Source organism: Podarcis vaucheri, assembly GCF_965113315.1.
Source record: "Podarcis vaucheri genome assembly, chromosome: 7".
Taxonomy (NCBI): Eukaryota; Metazoa; Chordata; class Lepidosauria; order Squamata; family Lacertidae; genus Podarcis; species Podarcis vaucheri.
In genome coordinates this window covers 30,684,192-30,707,737 of record NC_138765.1, presented here as the reverse complement: position 1 = coordinate 30,707,737, position 23,546 = coordinate 30,684,192, and the positions used below count along the sequence as shown (strand labels likewise).

At 43.2% G+C, this 23,546-nt stretch overlaps 2 long non-coding RNA genes across 2 annotated transcripts in view; one reads left to right on the top strand and one right to left on the bottom strand.

Annotated features, from left to right (window-relative positions):
* LOC309537426 overlaps positions 1-15,332 on the top strand; it is a 29,901-nt gene extending 14,569 nt beyond the window's left edge. Inside the window, exons 3-4 of the long non-coding RNA XR_014221916.1 lie at positions 8,772-8,856; positions 15,228-15,332. This is a non-coding gene — a long non-coding RNA (uncharacterized lncRNA). The remainder of the gene's footprint in view (positions 1-8,771; positions 8,857-15,227) is intronic.
* Positions 11,233-21,196, bottom strand: LOC309537380. Its single transcript, XR_014221848.1, has 3 exons — positions 21,035-21,196; positions 13,201-13,309; positions 11,233-12,187 (listed from the first exon to the last, which is right to left on the bottom strand). It is a non-coding gene; the product is annotated as an uncharacterized lncRNA (long non-coding RNA).
* Between the last annotated feature and the right edge of the window lie 2,350 nt (positions 21,197-23,546).

The window sequence follows — 23,546 nt, the reverse complement described above, 5'->3', positions numbered from 1 at the left end:
TGCGTCATCCCAGAAACCACTCTCCTTTCCCCCTTTCTGATAAGGATGGGTTGAGTTGTTCTTGCAGCCTGCCAGGTCTTTCCTGCTCCTCCTCCTCCTCACGCTTGGAGGAGTTTGCTTCACCAACCCTTCCCAGAACCTCCCCTGCAAGTGACCGGTGGCTCACGTGCTGGGGTTCAAAACACAAACAAGCTCAGAAGGCCGTATAACAGGCTGCACTTGATGACACTCGCTTTATACCCATTGTTAACACACAGCCTCCCACGGCTGAAGCCAGTCTTAATTAAATTAATGTCAGCCAGGAAAATACTTTGAAATCCTCATATGAAAAGTGCTACAGAAAAAAAAATGAATATGAGCTTGAGCTGGGAACAACTGTGCTTTGAAAAATCATTAACGTGCCCTTTTATTGCTCATGGTGCTGCTGTTCCTTCCTTGGGCATTCAGCTGGGGCTGTTCTCTGTGAAGGAAAAGGCGTTTGCCTTCTTATTTCTAAAAACTAATCTGCTTTAATGAATGCAACATTAGCACAATTTTTCTTAATTTCTTGATGTAGAGTTAGGCTGAGGGCAATGTTGGGTGGCAAGCTCAGTGGGCATTGAACTTCCTGGCAAGGAACTCATCTTGGAAAGTGATGAAACAGCTTTTTTTCTTTTTTAAAAAAGAAATCATTCAGAAGTCAAAATAAACTGCGCCACTGCTCTGCGCGAAGAGCAGATCATGTGGTAACATGTGTTCCAGGACTGCACCACTTCAGACTCTGGGGTGGGGGGAGGATGTACAGCATTTCTTAATTCTTTGTATGAACAAAAAATAGAAGTAAAAAATAAATAAATCCCTACACGGATTTAAAAAACAGCTTCATACCAAATATTCTCAAGTTTTGTTTTCTAGGTCAAAAATAGTGCTTTTTATGCAATAGAAGTGCTAGACTGCTCACATTTATCTGCTTTTTAAAATCCAATTGGGTATCATATCCCCCATAGTGAATCTCCTTTCTGAATTAGCCGTATAGGTAATCCTAACCAACCAGGGATCCTGCAGCGAATCTGATGACATCACAGTATTACATAGCCAATCATATTTGACTATGTGGGGGCAAATGAAGCCAATGCTTACTGAATTGGATGCCAAGGTGACCCTATCCAGTCAGAGATTACATAGTGAATGTTATATCACCGTGAAGCTGTCCAGCCAATCATATCTGGCTATGTGATGATGTCGCTGAGGGCTAGTGAAGTCAATTGAAAGTGAGTGCAAGTGAAGCCATTGTAACTGAACAGGCGAACGGTTTTGCAAGGTGTGCTGCTAAAAAGGTGCACAAAAAGGGGTGAGCAGGTTTGTCTCGGCCTCAACAGTGTTTGGGATTAGGCAGCTGCTCTAATTTTCTGTGTGCACTGAGATGAGCCCCAGTGGGCCAAGGCCCAGCACCTGCATATGGGAAGCCAGTATGGTGTTTTTCAGGCTGAATGATCCAGACACCCGTTGCCTCGATCTTCTCAATTCATGGTTTGTCTGACTTGCTTAGCGTGGCATTCTTCAGGCTTCAGAGCTTCATAGAGCCTGTTCTTGGGACAGCTGTAGTGGCCACTTGGCTGGAGCCAAGCATTTCCTGCCTCTTGCAGATTGGCTGTGTTGTCAATGGATGCCCCGGTTCCTTGCCATCTTTACCACTAGCTTTGTGGATCTGACAAACAAGGATTTCAAGCTGGGATTCTTTCAAGGTCCCAGGATACACTGATGCAGCAGCAGCTAGATGTTGGGAAGAGTGGAAGGATGTTCTTGTGTTTATGGGTGAGTAATTCGGTGGATTTGTACATGCACATTTGTGCATGCATGTTGTGTGTATGCATACACCGCTATATGTGTTGTGTATGTGAGAATCTGTCCATGTGTATCAGTGATAGATGGAGGAGGCAGTTGTGGGGTTACACATATGCACACACACACAAGAGATTTCAAATTTACTTACATTTCTCTGCCGTTGTAAGAAAGGAAAGTACGGAGCAGTCTTTCTTTTTTTAAAAAAAAGGTTCTGAAAACATTCCATCTGTAGGAATCAAAGGCCCATTGAAAACGACAAAAACCCTTACATTCAAGTTTTTAATGAAAACCAAACTTCTCATTCACCATGTTTTTCTTTGTGAGGATTTCCAAGGGAATACAACTGAACTGTGGGGCTGATTTAAGGAACTTGGTTAAAAATGTGTCGTCCTCACCCAATTGGGCTTTCAGTACATTTGTGTAACCCCCGCTCCTGTTTTCATGATCTTATGATCCTTGTATTTTTATATTCCTCCCCCCAACACAAAGCATTTGCACTGAGTACGGTTGGGATTTTAGTTGAAAATTAAGTTCAGCCCATGACTTGGTTGGGAAAAACAAAATGGGTGTTTAAGATCAGCAGTGGGGAACCTGTCTCTTCAGTTGCTGTTGGACTCCAACTTTCATCAACCCCAGCCAATGGTCAGGGATGACGGGAATTGTAGGCCGACAACATCTGGAGAGCTACGTGCATCCCTGTGCCAGATCTCTCTCCTTACAATCAGCATGAAGCACAAAATCCAGATGATGTCTTCTACCACAACCCCACCCAACAACTACAAAATAATGTTAAACAACTGATCATTTCTACTAATTTTTCTGCAACCTAGATTAAGGATTGTTCCTAAATTTCACAGTTCTGTGTGGGTTATCAGTTCCTTTTAGTCAACAGATGGAAGCTCTTTGCTGTAGTTCAAAGGTAGCCAATACAGTGTTCTCCAGACCTTGTGGACTACCACTCCCATCATCCCTGACCATTGGCCAAGCTCCCTGGGGCTGGTGAGAGTTGTAGTCCACAACATCTGGGGCGCACTATGTTGGCTAACCCTGCTGTATGTGTTATAGTTTTCATGAAAAAAACCCCACATTTCAAAAAAGTACTTTTTAGATCTGTTATACTGGTGCTATTCTCTGCTGCTGACTTTATTCTATTCCTAGCTTTATTCTGGGTTTAGATTATATTTTTGTTTTGTATTTTAGTACTTTTTGGTTGTTATTTTACTTGTAAATGCTCCAGAGAACCTTTGTTATTGGATGACATACAAACACTGTAAATAAAAAAAAGTTGCATCCAACTAAGACCCCATCTGCATTATATAATTAAAAGACTTTTGATACCATGATCGTGGCTCCTCAAAGGAATCTTAGGAATTGTAGTTTGTTAAGGGTACTGTTTGGAGAACCTTTCCCCCCTCTGAGACATTTCCCAGAGTGGTTTAACAATCAATCTCTCTTCCCATGGAACTCTGGGAATTGTAGTTCTGTGCAATGAATAGGGGCTCCTAACAATTCTCAGCACCCTTATTGAACAACCGTTCCCATGATTCTTTGGGTGAAGCCATGATTTTTTAAAGTGGTATTCAGCACAGCAGACAATGAACCAAATGACATAGTTTTTGTCAGAATAGAAACAACTCTGCATATGCTCTTGCTCTCTAATCCTGCTTGCTGGTACCCCATGGGCAACTGGTTGGCCCCTGTGAGAACAGGATGCTAGACTAGATTGGTCATTAGCCTGACCCTGCAAGCTCTTCTTATATTCTTAAAGCAGCACCACAACACTTTAAAGAGTCATGAGTTTCCCCAAATAAAGCGAAGTGTAGTTTGTTAAGGATACGGAAAGTTTATACAGTGGTACCTCAGGTTACATATGCTTCAGGTTGCATACGCTTCAGGTTACAGACTCCGCTAACCCAGAAATAGTACCTTGGGTTAAGAACTTTGCTTCAGGATGTGGACAGAAACCGTGCAGTGGCGGTGCAGCGGCAACAGGAGGCCCCATTAGCTAAAGTGGTGCTTCAGGTTAAGAACAGTTTCAGGTTAAGAACGGACCTCTGGAACGAATTAAGTACTTAACCCGAGGTACCACTGTACTCCTTTAAATGTGTAGTGCAGATAGGACTTGTCTGGTAGCATAGTGATGCCTTTTCCTGTGTTTCTTTAGCCAAACAAGAAGCATTTCTTTGCTTTCTAGACTTAGACTTTTTGTGTGGGGTGTTGTTGTTGTTGTTTCTATGTAGGAACAAGGAGGCAGGGAATATTGCACATCTTTGGTGGTGTGAAGAGTCTGCCTCACCTTATTTAAATCAAGTATCAAATCACCTTTCCATGCACATTTGGCAGCTGCCGGCAGGAAACAAGACAGGACTGGGAAGTCTAGTACACCTTGGACCAGAGCTGTAGCTAGGTGATCTTGTGCCCCTGGCAGAACTGTCCAGATTGTGCCCCCTAGCCACGGACAAGTTAGTTCTTCTTTTCACTTCTCCTCCACCCCCTCCACCTCTATTGAAAACCATTTCTTACGAGGCAATAATCAATATTTATATTTATGGACATATTTTTAGCTGATTTTCTGCCCCCCATCGCCTGCACCCCTGGCGGGGGCCCACCTCACCACCCACTAACTACGGTCCTGCCTTGCACATGCTCTGATTGTCCACCCAAAAAGTAGTGGGGGACATCCTCACCACCTAATCTGAGCAATGTAAGTCAGCTCCGCTCTTGAAAACTTTGTAGTCTTTCTCCTGCTCTCATAAAATGGCCATAGTTTCCCTCCCTGCTTTCACGGGGGCTGAATGGCCCCTTGAAAATGGGAACTGGGGAGGGAAATTTGGCTTGCTGTTATTTCTAGGCATATCAGGACAGCCAGTGCAGAGCAAGGATTTACAGCAGGGGGGTGGTGGGCTGTTGTCCCCCAGTCCAGAACTGACCCACCAAACATTTCTGTGTTTCCCACCAGACCTGTGCCTGGCTTACTAGATGCCCGGTGGCACCAGTGGCCAAACACTGCAAGCAGAGTAGCAGCAGTAGCCATTCATGGGGCTGGACTGGATGAAGGGGCGTATCAAGGACAAGACACCCAGAACCACCACTGATATCAGTGTGGAGTTGCTGCTCTTAACTGAGTCATAAGAACTGTCACTTTAAGAACTTGTGCTTGAGCTTGCTTTTCCCTCTTCCCTCCCATTCCTTTTTCCTTGAGTGCCATGCCTTTTTAGAAGACAAGCCTGAGGGCAGAGACCACCCTAATACTTTTTTACATTTTTTAAAGCACAAGTTTATAGGGTGGGGTATAAATGCCACACATAACTAAATGTTATTTTTATGCATTCCACTGGATTTCTATACGGTTACGTCATCAAAGCCTCATAAGTGATTTACAAATCTCTTCACCCAGTCCAGTGTCATGTTGGGGATGAAAATTGCCCCTTCCCCCTCTTTATATGATCCCCGCAAACATTTCTCACATGACCCTGACCTAGCACATTTGCACTAACCTCAGTTTGCCAGACTGTACCACAGAACTGCCTTAGGCAGGGAGAGTCTTAGGCTGGACGGGGAACTAGTAAACTATCTGTCTTGTGCCCCATATTGTCAAGAGTTGGTGCCAGTCCTGTGACCCGAATAGGCTGATTCGGTATCTTGGCTCAGACCCAGTCAGTATCTGGCCTCCACTGTTACCACTTTATGCTCTGTGTCGTCATCTTCTTCTCTGGTGATCACTTGTAGTCAAGTAAGATTGTCTTCCACGACCACAGTCTTAACCAGGGGTCAGCAACCTTTTCCAGCCATGGGCCGGTCCACCGTCCCTCAGACCATGTGGTGGGCTGGACTATATATATTTTTTTTTGGGGGGGGGAAATGAACGAATTCCTATGCCCCACAAATAACCCAGAGATGCATTTTAAATAAAAGGACACATTCTACTCATGTAAAAACACCAGGCAGGCCCCACAAATAACCCAGAGATGCATTTTAAATAAAAGGACACATTCTTTTCATGTAAAAACATGCTGATTCCCGGAGCGTCTGTGGGATGGATTGAGAAGGCGATTTGGCAACATCCAGCCCATGGGCTTTAGGTGGCCTACCCCTGGTCTTAACAGTGAGTCCGTAAGTGACTGTGGAGGCCAATTCTGGACCCACACATCCTTCCACAGTGGGGACATAGGTTTCCAGGTGGGAGTTGATCACGGTGAGGGTTTGCCAAACCTGCCTTCCTCTTAACACATTTCCCCCTTTTGTCCTGAGTTTGAGCGTCTTCAAAGTCCATGACACCTTTGGTAAAGGCTGTTCTCCAACTGGAGCGCTTGCAGGCCAGTGTTTCCCAAGATTTGCCTTGAGAGAGTCTTTAAACCTCTTTTGTTGACCACCAGCATTATGCTTTCCATTTTATAGTTCGGAATAGAGTAGTTGCTTTGGAAGATGATAATCGGGCATCTGAACAACATGACCAGTCCAACGAAGTTGATGTTGAAGGACCATTGCTTTGACACTGGTGATCTTTCCTTTTTCCTGTATGCTGGCATTAGTTCACCTGTCTTCCCAAGTGATACGTAAAACTTTTCAGAGACACCATTGATGGAATCTTTCAAAGAGTTGGAGATGGCATTTATAAGTGGTCCAAGTTTCACAAGCATACAGTAAAATTGATAGTACAATAGCTTTGTAAACACAGATTTCCCTGTGAAAACCCCGGTCCTCAAACATTCTGCACTTCAACTGAGAGAAAGCTGCACTCACAGAGCTAAGGCGATGCTGGGTTTCAGCATTAATTAAGCTCTATGACAGACGTTATGGTAAACTTGCTCTTCGTTTTCAGCCTACTCAGATTAAAGAGCTTTCCATCTTTTTGATATATGATTTCTACTCTGGTGGGGAGTTTCCTTTCAACAATGTGTGGCTCATGGGAATGAAAATAATAAATAGAGTTGGGGTGATAAGTGAACCCTGTTTAACACCTGATCCCACTGTGAATGGTTCACTTTGACAGCCATTGTTATCTGCAATTGTTGTTGTCATATGATCATGGAGGAGCTGAAGGATGTTCGAAAATTTATCTGGGCAGCCAATTTTCAAAAGGACAGTCCACAGGACATTACGATTTACAGTGTTGAAGGCCTTAGTCAGGTCAATAAACGCCATATACAGGGGTTGGTTTTGCTCTCTGCATTTTTCTTGAAGCTGTTGAGCTGGAGAAAATCATGTCCACTGTCCCCCTAGAAGGTCGAAAACCATTTTGGGATTCAGGAAGAGTAGCCTCGGATATTGTTAGGAGATGGTTTGCTAAGATCCTTGCAAGAATTTTGCCAGCCACAGCTAGTAAAGAAATGCCTTGATAGTTTCTGCAATCCGTTCTATCACTTTTAAAAAAAGAGAGATTGATAATTTTGGCATCTCTGAAGTCTGTTGTGATCTCCTCTCTCCCAGATTTTTTCGATGAGCTTGTGAAATTGTTGTGTAAGTTCAATTCCCCCCACTTTGGACAGTTTGGAGCATTACCTTAAAGTACCTCTTTGAAACAATGAGATAAGGCCAGCCCCATTATACGGCCCAGATTCTGTAACCAGTTTTGGTGTCCTCTAAATCATTAGCTACGGCCTTTCTCTACAGAGCATATGATCCAGAATCAAAGATTTCTGATATCCTAGATAAAAATCACTGTGAATGAAAATGTGCCCAGAGCTTGGCGTACCCTTTTCCACCTCTTGGCATGGACAGCGTTGCCTTTTCACTCTGACAGACAGTTTAGCTGGAAAAAAAAATTGATTTTGCATAAACATTGCTCCATTTGTCATAGGAAGTCCCCCTGTAATGTTTCATAAATGTAACACTAAACTGGTAATGACCCATGCCTGAGCTTATTCCAGAACCTGTTTTTGGTGCCACAGAATTTCTTCTTTTTCTTCTTTTGGTATTTATCAGAGCCAAAGTATTAAATATACAAGACTCCTGATGGCTTCGCTCACAAGGGTCATAGGAACGTGCAAGCCCACTCACCACCCAGTGAGAGGCTGTGCCTCTCAGTGCAAAATGGGACAGTAGGAAGATTCCTGAGTGTGTATACCATAGAAAGATTTGCTTCACTCCTTCCCTTTTCGCTGAATACTTTCTTGGTTTCCTTGTGCAGGTTGGAGACAGCATTTCTTGCTGCAGGGATAGCATAGTCAGGGTAATTAGTTGTCAGGGTTGCTGCTGTTTCAGCAGCCAAGAGTACCCAGTTCTACAGTAGTAACCCCACTGTACAGGCCTTGGATCACTTTCATGGTGATCGCAGCAGGGCTGAAGAAGTCCAAACTGAGACCGTAACATAGTTTCTGGATCTGGGACGTGATCTTGTTAACCATGACGTGCTCATGGCGTCCATCTCTTTTGACTATGTGCATGGCTGTGGCGTTCTCCTCCTTCTCCTCTTGTCCATTTCTTTTCTGTGTAAGCACATGGGGAGGGCTTCCTAACTGATCCCCTCTTCTGGGAATGCTTAAGGATTGCTACCCGTTTTTGTTCCAAAATAAGGGAAATGAGGGCTAGAGCTGGGAAATGCCTCTCACAAAGGCCACACAAGTTGTTAACCAGAAATGAATTCAGGGCTCGCGACTCCTGCTGCTCGAAGGCTGTGTGTTTTGCGGAGGCCGAGAGGGAGGGAGAGAGGAATATATATTATTTTGGCTTTTTTTAGCGAGAGGGAGCACAGATCTTTTAGGAAGGAAAAGCGACCAAGAGCTGATCTCTCTTCGACATGAACCTCATATACGTTTCACTGTCTCATTAACCAGACCCTTTGGAACAATTCGTTCTTTGAGGCTGGTTTCAAAAAAACACCCAACTTTACTTTACAGCCCATTCCATTTATGACCCAGGAATAAAATTACTGTATCAGTTTCATTACATACATTAAAGCCTGGGTGTTCCATGATCTTTCCCCCCTTTTCATTTTCTTTTTTTAGGAGAGAAAAAGAGCCCCTGAAAGGTAAACAATAATCATTGCCAAGCTGGAGAGAGAAGGGAGCAAGTAGGCTGCAGCCTCTTGAGGTAGGCGTTTAAATGAGCGTCACAAGTAACAGCTGTCTAAAATGTGTGAATGATGTGGAGAAAGGACTAGCTTTGGACTCTGGATTTCCAGAAGACAGGGATGAGTGAATTTATCCATTTGGGTTTCTCTGGGCTTCTCATTTCCCCAGTCTTCAGTTATTCACATTTTTACGCCAGTTTGTGATTTTTTCTATTCATGAAAATTCACCAGCATTTCACAGTGAATTTCTCCTAAGGAACACATTTTCTTTCAGAGCAATTCCCCTCATATATTTGTGTAAGTTATTTTCACTAATATATGCAGAGTTTACCTTACCCTAAAATGGTACACATTATTCGACTTTCAAATGGCACTGCAAAATTTGGAGAAATGCAAATTCTGAAGGAGGGCTGTGTATTATTTTGGAAAGTACAGTTTAAGTAGGTTCTCCTTCAAATGCAAACTGAATCTTCCATTCCTTGCTGCTAACTTCTGGTTTCAAAACCACTGATGGATCCAGGATATGGGGCCAAGATGGAATCTGGCCAATGTTGGGGAGCGCCAGAACAGAATCTAGATTTTACAACTTACCTGATGGGACACATACTGGTTATCTTTGACAGATCATACTTTTACTGATAACCAGAAAAAAATTCGTGTTGGCTAGCAACTTTACTCAGGAATGAAGCTTATATTTTTACTTACTTAAAATAAATAATAGTAGTTGAAGAATTACCAGAATATGGCTGAAGATATGCATTTTTGTTGTAAAAGGCGAGATTATGTAGTTATGAGCATAGCTGTCTCACAAACTTATTTTTCAGCTTTGTATCAGCTAGGGAGAAATACTAGGATGCAGTGTGCATAAACAATGCATTTATTGGTGAGAATAGCATGAAAAAATGCATTATATTATTGAAAATGGCTTTGGAAAATTATTTTGCGTAGATTTTTAAATTGTATATATTAGAATAAGACTGCACTAAATGCTCATGCAATTGCATGAGTAATTTTTGTTTGTTTATGAATAACAAGATTGGAAAAATATTGGAAAATATTTAAGGACCTTCATGTATCTTGGGAGCGCCAGCATTTGGAAACATTTCTGGCTAATTTTTTTGAAAGGGAAATAAAGCAAGCAAGCAGAGACTCAGGTCTAATTGCATGCATTGCTTCCTAAAACTGGGAACTTGTAAAATATAAAATAAAGTCGACTAGAGCTCAGGGATTACTGGGTCTTGAGCTGTGCAGTGCAGACACAATTTGAGACACAACCAAGAGTACCTCCTTGAGTTTGCTGTCATTTGAGTGTAACACTGAAACTACAAAGCTATGCAGAGACTTTTGGGTGGTTGTTCTGCCATTTTGGATTTTTCTTTTCTCTGGTGTTGCATTTGAAACAGAGCACCTTCTAAAAAGCAACACATGATATTTTCTAAATGTCTATGAAGGCTAATAAAGGATTCCTTTTAATTGTGTATTTTAATTTAGACATCTAGTTAATCTTTTAAATCTTCTTTTATAGCTTCTGCTTTACCACGCTCGTTTATCTGCTACAAACCCTTAGGGTCAGGCAGATTATGCATCTAAATAAACAAACAAATTAAAATGCTGCTGCTGCTTCTTTTTCTTCTCTCTCTCTTTGTAGTGCAGTTAGGGGCCACAGGGCTTTGTAACTGGTCTGAATTTTTTGTGTGAGCTTCTTCGCACCGTTGCCCCAGAGTGGTAAAGTCTTCAGATTGTTAATATGAGCAAAGCCCATATCCAAGGAATGAACCAAATGAAAGAGGACAAGCTACAGATCTCAGTTAATTAAGAATGAAATACAGTCATACCTCGGGTTACAGACGCTTTGGGTTGCGCGATTTCGGGTTGCGTGCTGCGCCGAACCCAGAAGTGCTAGAATGGGTTACTTCCGGGTTTTGACACTTGTGCATGTGCAGAAGGGCTAAATCGTGCTTTGCACATGTGCAGAAGCACTGAATCGCGACCTGCACATGCGCAGACGCACCACTGTGGGTTGCGAACGTGCTTTCTGCATGGATCATGTTCGCAACCCGAGCATCCACTGTATACTCGGAGTCCTGTAGTGATTTCATGCTTTTTATTGCAGCTTGTAAAACAGTGATTGAATTACACCCCAAACCTCAAGCTTTTATATACGTATTTACACAATGAGTCCCGTCTGATTGGCTGATTCTGCTTCCCTCCTGGAGCCTGATTGGTGTTTTCCTGCAGGCCAATCAGTTGTTGCATTCTTCGATACTACCAGCCTAATAGGCTGATTTAACTTCCTCCTGGAGCCTGACTGGTCTTTTCCTGTTGGATTCTAGGATCCTACTTGCCTATTGTTCTAGGATCCAAGCTTAGTACATAACAAAGAACATAAGAAAAGCTTTGTTGAAAGTCTGTTTGGTCAAGCTTTCCCACAGTAGTCAGCCACATGCCACCAGGAAGCCCTCAAGCAGTACAATAAAATAGCCTTCTTAATAGTATCTCATGGATGGGCTTGCAGATTACTGAGAGGGTGTTGGTGGCAGATAAGAGTTTTTGCATGTTAAGGAAGCTGGAATGTGTGTCATGCATTATTAACAAGGAATTGGAGGAAATACATGCATCTGTACTTCACAAGCACAGGCTTTCTACCATCTGATACTCAGAAGCTATACTGCCTCTAAACATGGGGTTTCCATCTCATAGTTCATAGTCGTTGGCAGACTTCTCATCCAGTAAGTGGTGTAATGCTCTCTATCAAAACATCTCTAAAAGGGCTGGCCAGTCTGGTGCCCTTCAGATTTTGGAATACTACAGCTTCCATAATCCCTGACCCTTGGCCAAGCTGGCTGGAGCTGATGGGAGTTGGAGTCCCACAACTTCTGGATGGCACCATATTGACTACCTCTGATCCCTAAGAACATAAGAGGAACCCTGCCAGAGCCGTCCAACAAAACATCAACATACAAGTTGTACAGTGGGGTGATAGTATTTTTCTTCATAAATACAAGGCATATATTGTTTATATACGTTTTTAACAAATGCTGTTAACAGTTAGCAAGGAAGACAAGTGTCATGCAATAAGGTATAAAGCCAAAGGAGGGGAGATAAACTAATATGGTTGATACAGAGAAATGGAGCAAAGGTGTGCTTCCTGGTGTGGGCTTTGTATTGCAAATGGGTCGTTCAGATCTGATTTCCACCCCCTGTGTGTGCCTTTGGGCTTCCACATATACCTCTTTTCCCCCAGTTATGAATATTCATTGCTATTCTGCCTTATGTCAACTGAACCAGTGGGTGGAGCTTGATGGAATGTATCCAGTATCTTTTGCGTGCCCTCCATCGCTTCTGTCTCTCCTTCAAAACAAAAACAAAAACAAAAACAGAAAGTGTGCAAGAACAAATGTTACTAACCTTGGTTATAATTGCTCACAGTATGCAAAATGGAGGCTTCTGCTTTTGGATGGATGCCTTTGGGAGGGGGCCTGCATTTCCATGTGGTTTTTAATTATTATTATAATACTGAGGTCTTGCTCAAGAATGATATTTACCACCTGACTAAGGCTTGCAAAGGAGTGATAAAGAGGTGTTGTGCAAGACCTCGGTATTATTATTTTTCAAAGCCCGATGCGTGTACTTTGATTACAGTCTCCAAAGTAATCTCACAGATTTACTGGGTAGAGATCTTGAGAAAGCAACTCCTTGATCCAGTTGTTGAAATATGAATGGGCCTTCAGCAAGCAGCAGTTGGTGAAAGTAGGCACGCTTGAATCATCTGGGCTGCGGGAAACCAAATGGGCAGGTTGGGCTTAGGTGAGCAAATGGAAGCAGGGAAGTCGTACCAGGGGCCACCCACTGAAATGTTGGCACATGTGACAAACTACAGTGGTACCTCTGGTTACATACTTAATTCATTCCGGAGGTCCGTTCTTAACCTGAAAGTGTTCTTAACCTGAAGCACCACTTTAGCTAATGGGGCCTCCCGCTGCTGCCGCGCCGCCACCGTGCAATTTCTGTTCTCATCCTGAAGCAAAGTTCTTAACCCGAGGTGCTATTTCTGGGTTAGCTGAGTCTGTAACCTGAAGCGTCTGTAACCTGAAGCATATGTAACCTGAGGTACCACTGTATTCCAAACATCCCAAAGCAGTGGAGGCTGGTCCTTTAGGATGAGTGGGACACTGCACCACCCACCATGGGGATCCGCAGGGTTCTTTTCTGGTGGAGTTGAAGTAAAACACTGAAAGTGGGGAGCAGCCTAGCTTTTCACAAAAATGAGAAGAATAGTGTCAGTACATTTGCCTCGTATCTCAGGTTCTACAAATGCTAAAGCAAGTTGTTGTTTTTTTAGAAAAGCTGGGTTGCCAACCAACCTCATTCTGCCTGCAGCCAGTCTCCACCTGCCTGTCTTCTTATTAACATCCAACCCAATGGCTGGTGCAGCTTCTCAGCGTCCTCCTCCTTAGTCTCCGTGTTGCTGCCCTTGTAAAACTGAACAAAAACAGTGTATAAGTTGAGGAGAAAGGAACAGAGATGTTTTTGTCTTTGTTCAGGCATTGTAGGCTGGACGTGCGCAACCAAACAGATGAGAAACTTCCTCAGAACTACACAACTAATCAGAGAACGTGGCATCTCAGCAATAGTCATGCCGGTGCTGCCTGGTTGCTAAGCAACATCCCCCTCCCTCTTAGCTGACTTACTGATAACAGAATTAACCCTTAAATCACAAACTGGGTGATCCCTGGACTGCACTTCTAACAGTTGTTGTTGTTTGCTACACTTCTACCACCACCTCAAAGAATCAGAGCTTGCTCTTGTGTGGCTTTCTATGCATTTTTACATTTTTAGGCTAACCTTCCTCTAACGAGCTCATAGTTAACTCTGTGAAGCAGAAGGCAGTTCTTGAGTTGACTTTGTGTCAGGTTTGCCACTTCTGTGTGGTCATGTATTCCTTGCTGTACCTGTAAATCAGGAAACCACAGGGGATGTATGATGTGGTTGCTTTCCAGGCCACTGCTTTTGGCTCCTAGCGACTGGTTGTGCTGCCATAGGAAGTAACCACAACACTTCAAGTATTGCCAGTGTGGCGTGGCCTACAGTTGTGACACTCAAGCAATGCAAGAACTAGTCATGATTCAGGACGACTGAATCTATCAATTTTGGCTTCCCTCGTTTCCCCCATCTTAAGTCCAGTTCATCTCATTTCAGTTTGCATTAAACAAATTGCATGAAATCTCAGTGCATTTTCATGCATATTTCTCTTAATATATGCATTTTCTACACATTTTTGCCTAATAAATGTATTATTGCAAGCAATTTCCCCCAATTTAATGCATTTTTGTATATTATTTTCACTTTAACATGCATTTCCGTGCACACTTTCCCCACATTTTTTTTGTATGCATGTTCTGTTTGGAGAACTGCATCCCACTAAGATAAATTCAACAGAGTAAATAATTTTTGATGGAAGTAAAAGTGGAAAACTGATTTGGATGGTTATAGTAAAATATGCAGGAATTTATGATCTGTAAAATGAACCATGGAAGGAGAAAAAGGGAAGTCATCGAATATTTCAAAGTTTGCAAAATGTTTATTTTGAAGTGTAAAATTGAAAACTTAATAAAAATTATTATAAAAAAACCTGCAGACCAAATAAAACCCTCAAGCATCCTTAATTTGAACCCATGTAAGGAGGATTGTCCTGGTTCACCAGGATTGTTCTGGTTCACCAGCAGCGGCTCAGTCATGCTGGCCACGCGACTGGACCTAACGGTCAGGGGTCCCTTTACCCTTTACCTTAAGGAGGAGGTGGGTTGATACTTAACTGCAGTCATGTTTGTCTGCTTCATCAACACAATCCTGATCACCATCACACACATAAAATGGATCAATGTTCCTGTGATCAGGACACTGGAACTGACCAGGCTTACGTGTCTTTGTGAAATATTAAAAGTACTGTGGTACCTCGGGTTACAGACGCTTCCGGTTACAGACTCTGCTAACCCAGAAATAGTATCTCGGGTTAAGAACTTTGCTTCAGGATGAGAACAGAAATCGTGCAGCGGCAGCAGGAGGCCCCATTAGCTAAAGTGGTGCTTCAGGTTAAGAACAGTTTCAGGTTAAGAACGGACCTCCAGAACGAATTATATTCTTAACCCGAGGTACCACTGTATGTTTTATTTTGTATGCTGCCTTGGGAATGTTGCTTAAATATTTCCAAGCAAGCAAGCAAGCAAGCAAGCAAATACATGAATGAATGAATGAATGAATGAATGAATGAATGAATGCAAGGCCAGCTGCTGCTTCTGTTAGCCTCCATGAAAGCTTTTGCCATTGCCCATGGAATTGGGAATTGCACTACAGTTGACTAATCCGTCTCTCTTTTTGCTTCCTTTTTCAGACCAGGTTCTGGCTCCTGTGTAAGGCTCAGGCAACACAGCTGAGCTCCACTGTATGATTAATCCTTGTATTTAATACAGCAGCAATCAACCTTGTTTGCACTGTTGGTAAGTAAAGCCGCAAGGCTTGTAATTAAAATGCATTTAATTACTTGTATGGTTACTGAGGTGAAGTCTCTCTGGATTTTTACACCGTTGAGATCAGAATCTGCCCCCTTTTTCTCACCACTTTTTTGTGTGGATAAAGTATAATGAGCAGGTAGCATCTTTCAGGTGGAGATTTCAAAGTAATTCACAAACCAGTCTTAAGGCGGATGCTTTGGTGTGGGAATATCATTTTAGTTCCATTTCACAGATGACAAAATATCACTGAGGATACACTTGTAATTACTAGAGATGCATGGAGCCCTCGTGAGAATTTCCCCTAGTTTTATAGATACACTTCTCGCTTTTCCCCAGATGTTTCAGCTGAGCCAGAAAATAAAAATTTGTCTTGAAACTTTATGTTAGGCAAAGTTTGGTAGAAAGCTATATTTGGGCATAGCCCTCTCCCCCAAATCATTAGCATTCTTGAAATTATTTGGATATTTCTTCTGAACAAAATAGTCCAAATTAATCTCAGGTTTTTTCTGCCACAATATTTGTTAGCAGCTCCAACACATGCCTTTTTTCTCCCCTCAGATAATCTGATTTCATTCAATAGTAACATATATGCTAAGTCATTTACTTCCATGTCTCCTTTGCTTCTTCTCACTGGGGGGAAAAATTAGGCTCCATCTGCACTATACATTTAAAGCAGCATCATTTCACTTTAAACAGCTATCCCCAAAGAATCCTGAGAGTTGTTAGGCAAGCCTTACAGTTCCCAGAGTACCCTGGGAAGAGCAATTGACTGTTAAACCACTCCAGGAGCTATAGCTCTGTGAAGGGACTGACAATGCTCAGCACCCCGAACAAACTACACTTCCCAGGATTCTTTGGGGGAAATCATGACTCTTTAAAGTGGTATGATGCTGCTTTAAATGTATAGTACAGATGAAGTCTCAAGAGTGTGAAAGAGTAAGAGGCACCTGCTTACAGCGTAGCTTCACCCCAAAATTTCTGAATGAGTTTCTGTTTTGTGCTTTTAAAAATGGTGGTAGCTGTGTTGGCCCATTTGAATCCACCCCCCCCCCACAAAGTTGTAATGCGCTTATTGGAACCAATCAAAATGTCATAAACTTGTGAGCAAGTTTTTGAGATCTCCAGACCTCTGGTCTGATGAAGAAATCTGGAGAACATGAAAACTCAGCCACAGATTTGTAGCAAAGCCCGTGCTCTGCATGGAAAAGGTTCCCAGCTCAGTCCCCAGCGTCTCCAGTTAAAAGGGTCAGTTTGGAGGTGATGTGAGACCCTTTTTCTGAGAGAGAACCTGGGGAGCAGCTGCTGGCCAGAGAAGGCAAGACATGGACACAGTGTCCCATCCTCCTCCTTCAGCCCCCACCTGCCCACTTTCTTACTTATATCCAGCCCTTGACTATCAGCTTGTTTTCCTTGTTGAACTCAGCAGGGGTGGGGTGGGTGAAGCTGGAATTCGTTTGCGTGCCATTGGCCTCTAACTGTTGGGTCTTCTGGCTACTGCCCTACCAGTCCAACAGGTACCAGCCATCAATGGATCTGACCCAGTGAGAGGAGCTAAGTCTCCATGTTGAGGAAGAACAGCTAGAGGCACAGTGTCGCTTGAAGGGGTGTGTGTGTCTCTATCAACAGAAGGAATTGCAGGAGGGGATGGGGGAGAGAGATAGAAGAAAGACATGGGCCACGAGAGGAGCTAAGCTGGCTGGTTTGGCTGCTTCTCCTTCCTGTTACATCTGATACAACATACTCCTATCCCATTGCCCATCTTGTGATTTTGGGGCTTGCTCTGAGCATAATTCCAGATTGGAAGGAGACAAAGTCAGAGCAGTAACTCATTGAGAGAGGCAGTGGGCAGACTCCTAATGGCTGTGGGGTGGCTGGTCATTCTTACTCTTTCAAACATCAGGAGTGACTGATCAGTCCAGCTGCACCTGTGACAGAGGCATGACAAAATTACAACAGCAACCCCCCCAAAATAAAAACCCCCAAGGATGATTCAGAGGTAGGGCAGAGGGCAGAACTATGACTCATGGAGGGATGTGGCAGGCAGCCTCTTCTGTGGATAGGTTGTATAGGTTCACAGCTGTTACTGCTTTACTTAATGCATTTCTGAACGCAAACTTGCAGTTCTAACATAACAAACTGCAAAATACTGTTTCTATTTGGTGTTGGGTTGGGGCAGAGGCCCAAACCCTACTCGGCAGAATGAGCAGGAGGGTTAACAAATGTAGGAGTGCTGGCTTCTTTTTTAAAGAATAATAATAATAAAATAATAATAATAATAATAATAATAATAATAATAATAATACAACCCCACCCATCTGGCTGGGTTTCCCAAGCCACTCTGGGCAGCTCCCAGCAGAATAGTAAAAAAAAAATAGTAACTGCAATAATATACATTACCATCTTCTAAAACCTAAAATCCACAATCTAAAATTGCTCAGTTGCACTACTGGTCAGCCACAGAACAGCAGCGGTCACCCCATAGTCCTCCCCATCTTGTGTTGCAGCTGGGCCAGTCAGGGTGTGTGGCAATGCTGTGGCTTCCATTATCATCAGGGCAATAATGAAAATTAATATGCCGAAAGCTCTATGGTAAAAACAATTGCAGGTGTTGGCACTTTTAGGTACACCTGTCTCAGCCCAACACATCTTCAGTCACCTAAACCATACGTGTCCTCTTCCACACCTCCACTGCAATTGCTTTAATAAGGAGGGCACTGCTGAGATCTTTTGTGGGTGCTGGTGAGTTGACCCACCTGTCCAATCACTGAGATTACCCAGAGAAGCGCTGTTACTTGTCCCCCAGGTTACAGAGGCCTGACTGGCATTAACTATAAGTCAGACATTTAGTGTTGTCAGTTCCCTGCTGTGAAACACTCTTCCAGCAGTGATTCGGCAGGCACCTTCGTTTTGACTTTCAGGCATCTCTTGAAAACAACCTATGCAGTTGTTTAATTTGTTTATTGAATATCCAGTCATTTTATTGATTGCTTTTCTATAGCTTTTAAATGTTTCTGCCTTGCTGTGCACCACCTTGATGTTATGCGAGAAGGTAGTATAGAAATACTTCAAATAAATAAATAAATAAACAAACAAACAAACAAACAAACAAACAAACAAACAAACAGGTCTGTCTTGTAAATAGGACTGCACAAGTTACTAGACCCTAAGCAATTCTTCCCCACTTTGCCCACTAACTTACAACTGTGGCCCATTTATGGACAAATATCTTGCCATTCTTCTCTGACTTGGAGGTGATTCATATTTGCCAAAGGTGAATATACGAGTTGCTGTTTTTAAGCCTAGATTATTATCGCTGCAGCTACCAGCTCATGCCACGTATCTGATTGGACAACCTCCATTCTGACATTTTAATTACCCCCTTTTTCCTTGCAACCCTTCCCCAGCATAACAAGTTTTTGTGTGATCAGATATCACACTGGGAGTCAACAGTTTTTCAAAGGGAGTGCTGTTTGGACTGGTTGCATAAAAGACAGGGACAGAGTTAAGGTTATAGGGTATAATTTCTGGGTTTTCCTAGGAAGTGTCTATGCGTAAGACACAAGTGGCCACTGAAAGGAGGGTGGAAATGGTAAAATAAGCCTCCATTATACTCCTCAGTATGATAAGAACACATACCAAACATATGGGCTACTGTTTGGTCCCACAGGGGCCCTCAAAGTGCTTTTCAAAACAAACAAGCAGCAGTGTAGGAACACAGGAATCTGCCTTATACTAAATCAGACCTACTAGTCTATCCTGCTCAGCAGGCAGTACCTCTCCAGGGTTTCAGGCCCTACTTGGAGGTGGTGGGGACTGAACTTGGGACCTTCTGCATGCAAGGCAGTTGCCCTCCCAGTGAGCTATGGCCCATCCCTCATGGAAGACTGCCCCAAAATCAGTATCTCACCACCTCATTGGAAGTGGCAGTACTGGAAAGCCTACAGGGGTGGTGGTGCCATTGAGGCAGAGGTCCAGGGTCCCGCTCAGCCCCCCAAATGCAGGAGTACATGCAAGTCCATAAATTATGAGTCTAAAATTACCTGCCTTCGCCACTTTACAGGGGAAGGGTCTCCCCTTGGCCAGCTCGTGTTTCCGACCATGTGTAAGCATTGAATAACACAGACATGGCTAGTTATCCATCACTATTTATCTTGCTCAGGCTGAGTTTAACCAAGGAACAGAACTTTTGGAACTAGTTGGTTTTTTTTTTGTGGGGGGGGCATTCTCTATTTCCCACCTCCATTCCCCAAAGGGAGCTGGTAACTTTATTTACTTAGATTGTGCGAGCACTTTGTGGGCAATTCCTGTGAGGTTAGCAGTATAAGCAGAAGAGCTAGTAGGTGATACTGTGCAGGGAGCTCAGAGTTTGCAAGCAGGGAAATAAAAGTGGGCAATGTTTTACTTCTCCCCACGTGGCATCTTGGCTCTGTGTTAATCCCACATGGTCTCAGAGTGCCTTCCTTTTTTTTCCATTGCAGCTCAGGCTTGCAGTCTGGGTGTGCTTTTGGACCCAGCAAGCCACGAGTGCTGTAGCTCACTTTAGGCTGGTGAAGTCACACGTGCTTTATGACAAGGCTAGATTACTGTAATGTGTGGAGCTGTCTTTCAAAGGGGTTTGGAAACCTCACAGGAATATCGGAAAATGTCTTATACTGAACCAAGCCATTGATCTATCTGGTTCAGTATTGCCTACACTGAACTGGCAGCAGCTCCCTAGGGTCTCAGGCAGTACTACCTGGAGATGCCAAGGATTGAACCAGGGACTTTCTTCTGCATGCCAGCAGGTGCTCTGCCACTGAGCTGTGGCAGAAGCTAGAGTACTGGCTGTTTGTTGTTTTAATTGTACCAACTTCATTGGCTTCTGTTCTTCTTCTTAGACAAGTTCAAGGTGCTGGTTATAACCTTTAAATGTCCAAATGACTTGGGGCCTGCGTTCTTTAAGGACCATCTTCAAATAAGTTAAGGACTGTTCCTTCTGCATGATCCTGTGTTCACCTACTTTGGTTGCCAGGAGTGGCCTGGCTCCATGTCTCACTACTGGCAGAAATGCAGTTGTACAACATCAGGGATCATTAAGGGTTAGTGTGGTTATTGGTCTGGCAACACCAGACTTGGCTTAGCTAGATGTTATAGTCATTCGGGAGTAAACTGTCCATGTTATAGAAAGACTGTTGAGATTTGACAGTTGGAGGGATAAATACTTCTGAAGGAGGCTTATCTCAACATGTGTGGTTGAATATTATGTCACATTGCTTTCAACTAGACCTGTAAATGATATTCTCCTCAATTTATATACTGTTTTTGTTTCGTTTACCCCAGTAAAGTATATCAGTTTATTTTATTTCTGGATTAAATCTGTTTCATTCAAGTCACTCTGTTAACTGACGATAGGTAAAAGAGGGCTTTCTCTGTTTTGGTACTCAGGCTATGAAATTCCGTTCCCTATCCCCCTAGCACACTCGTTGATAGCATTTATGCTCAGTGAAGACTGCCTAACTTCAGCAGTCCTTTGGTATGATTAGTTAATCTGTTATTTATCTCCTGACTTCTAAAAAGTGTGTCATCTGCTGTTTTATTTGTTTATTTGGTTTTTCAAAATGCATTAACCAGTGTTGTTTGGACATTCCAGTGATGAAGCAGAAAGATGGAATATAAACAGTTTGAATAAATAGATAAGTCTGCTTACCTTCAATGGTCTGGCAGTGTTGTGGCCATGCAATGTCTTTCTGTCACACTCTGGCAATTGGACGATGCACTGGGGCACCTGGTCAGTGCAAGAAGCCTATGGACTTTGTTTGTGGGCCAGGGCTGCAAATTGTAGCTTGCCTGCTAATTGACCAATCACAGGCAGGCTTAGTGGCAAGCCTTTCCCAGAGGGCGGAGCCAACTCCTCCACCCAGTTCATCACAGGATCTCCCACCTATTCTCCCTTGTATATTAGGCTTCTTGTTTGTGCCGTGTTTGGGGCTGGGCAGGAATTTCCCACCAGACAAATTGGCTCTGGTCTGGTGGTCTGGTGTCACAACTTTTGGCAGTTAGGCATTGGGTAATCCTTAGTCTTGGTTGGAGGGGAAGTTGTAGCTTCCACCTGCTCTTCCAAGGGAGAAGGCATCTCTTCAAAAGGAGTTCTGTCCAGTCTCCCAGGCAAGGGCTAAGGATATACCACTCCTCAGGATGACGATCCATTGAGGAGTGTTCCTATTTGATGTAGCTCATAGGACTCTCCTTGGTACCAGGTTGACCCTAAGGAACACTTCCAGCAGGCGGGCTGGAAGTCAATGGTTACTGTATAGCTGATGCCTATACCACAATTGTAATCGGTAAAGTTGTGGCCTTATTTGACCCCTAAAAGTATTGACCTTATTTGTCTGGTTATTGCATTGAGGTGAGAGCAATGTATATCACAGCCCCTCGGCCTGCAATCAATATCAGGAGGGATATCATGGTGGGAAAATAAGAATTCTCAAAAATTAATATTTTTTAAAAAACAGCTGTTTCCTGGTTCTCAGAATGTGGGACTGGGAAGCCAAAATCATAGCCTAATAATAATAATAATTTATTTATATCCTGCCCATCTGGCTTGGTTTCCCCAGCCACTCTGGGCGGCTCCCAACAGATGTTGTTAGACTGCAACATGCATCATATTTGACCATTAGCCTACTGGGGGTTGTAGTCCACCAGTATCCAGAGGGCACCACATTGACTACCCTGGTGTGGAACTTTGAGAATATAGGACACTGCATGGGCTCATCACTGACTGGCAACAGCTCTCTGGAATTTCAGGCAAGGGTCTCTCCAAGCCCTACCTGAAAACACCAGGAATTGACCATGCAAAACGTGTTCTCTACCACCAATCTGCATCCCTTCCCACAAAGACTAGAATACTTTGCTGCTCTCGCAACTGAAGGACTCTGCCTTATTATGGTGCCCACTCAGTTCCATTGGCTCAGTGTTCACATCCCTCTTTTCTATAAATGCCCACATACTGATGTACACACATGTTGACTCAGAGGCGATGCAAAAGCTTTTTTCCTTGTGGCTTTCCTTAGCTTTCCTAATTAAAAACATCTATCTTTCCCATCATCTCGTGTGATTCAAAAGTCGAGTTAATGAGAATAATTGTTCTCCATATTTCCCTATCATGCCACTTTGAAGTTTTAAAGTTACTTTCATTCTCTGCTGCTTAGTGAAAATGAGTATTTACTGTAGCAAGCTGGGCAAAATCATGCCAAAGACATGTCATTTCCATCATTTTTATGTCTTGTCTGTACACTGCCAAGAACAAAAGATCCACAGATTAGCAATACATTTTAATTTCTACTGTCTCTCTCTCTCTCTCTGGCTCTCCAATCTGGCAGCCCGGCCAAGTCTCCATAAGGCTTCTTGGGCATGAGACACTTCACTTGGATTTCCCCGGCTACTGTCAGGGAATTAACATCTTAAAAGTCAACTTTGTCTGCATTGTTAAAAATAATTATTCAGCCACGTCCCTCATGGAATGATGCACATTATGTACTTGGGCTTCTGGTGATGAGCGGGTGGGGAAGATCTTGAAATGTCAAGTATCAACAAGTTTGAGAAGAGATTACTGGTACCAAATTGGAGCCTACTCAGGAGATGGCAAGAAGGGCACTTGGTTCTGCTGGGTAGTTCTTTATCATAACCCCTCCTGTGGCTCTTGAAAATTCATTCACCATTTCAGTGTTAATTTCTCCTAATATACGTTTCTATCTTATATCCCAGCTTGGCAGGCTTATTTTACATCAACATGATGCTGAGCCTTTAGTGTCAGCAGCCCAGTCTCATGGAATGCCTTCATTCAGCAGGCGCCTTCTATTTTAACTTTCGAATGTTTGCAGAAAATGTTTCTGTGCCACTAACCCTGTGCAGACAGCATCTTCTGTGATTGTTAGCTGATGATCTGAGATTTAAATTTTTTGCATGGTTTTTATTGTGTGTTTTAAATCACTTTGGTTTTTAATGGCATTATGGTATACAAGTATCCCCCCCCCATGAAACAACATTTTGGTTCCCTAATGTAATGCATTTTGATACAGGCAGCGGCCATATTGTATGAGGGTTCTGTTCCTGCACCCTCCCCACTCCCTGCATCGGCAGAGTGTGCATAAGTGCAACCTGCCCTAGTTGGCCCTCGGTTCTGTCGGTGGTTGCACATCAATTGATCATTTATGTGTTTT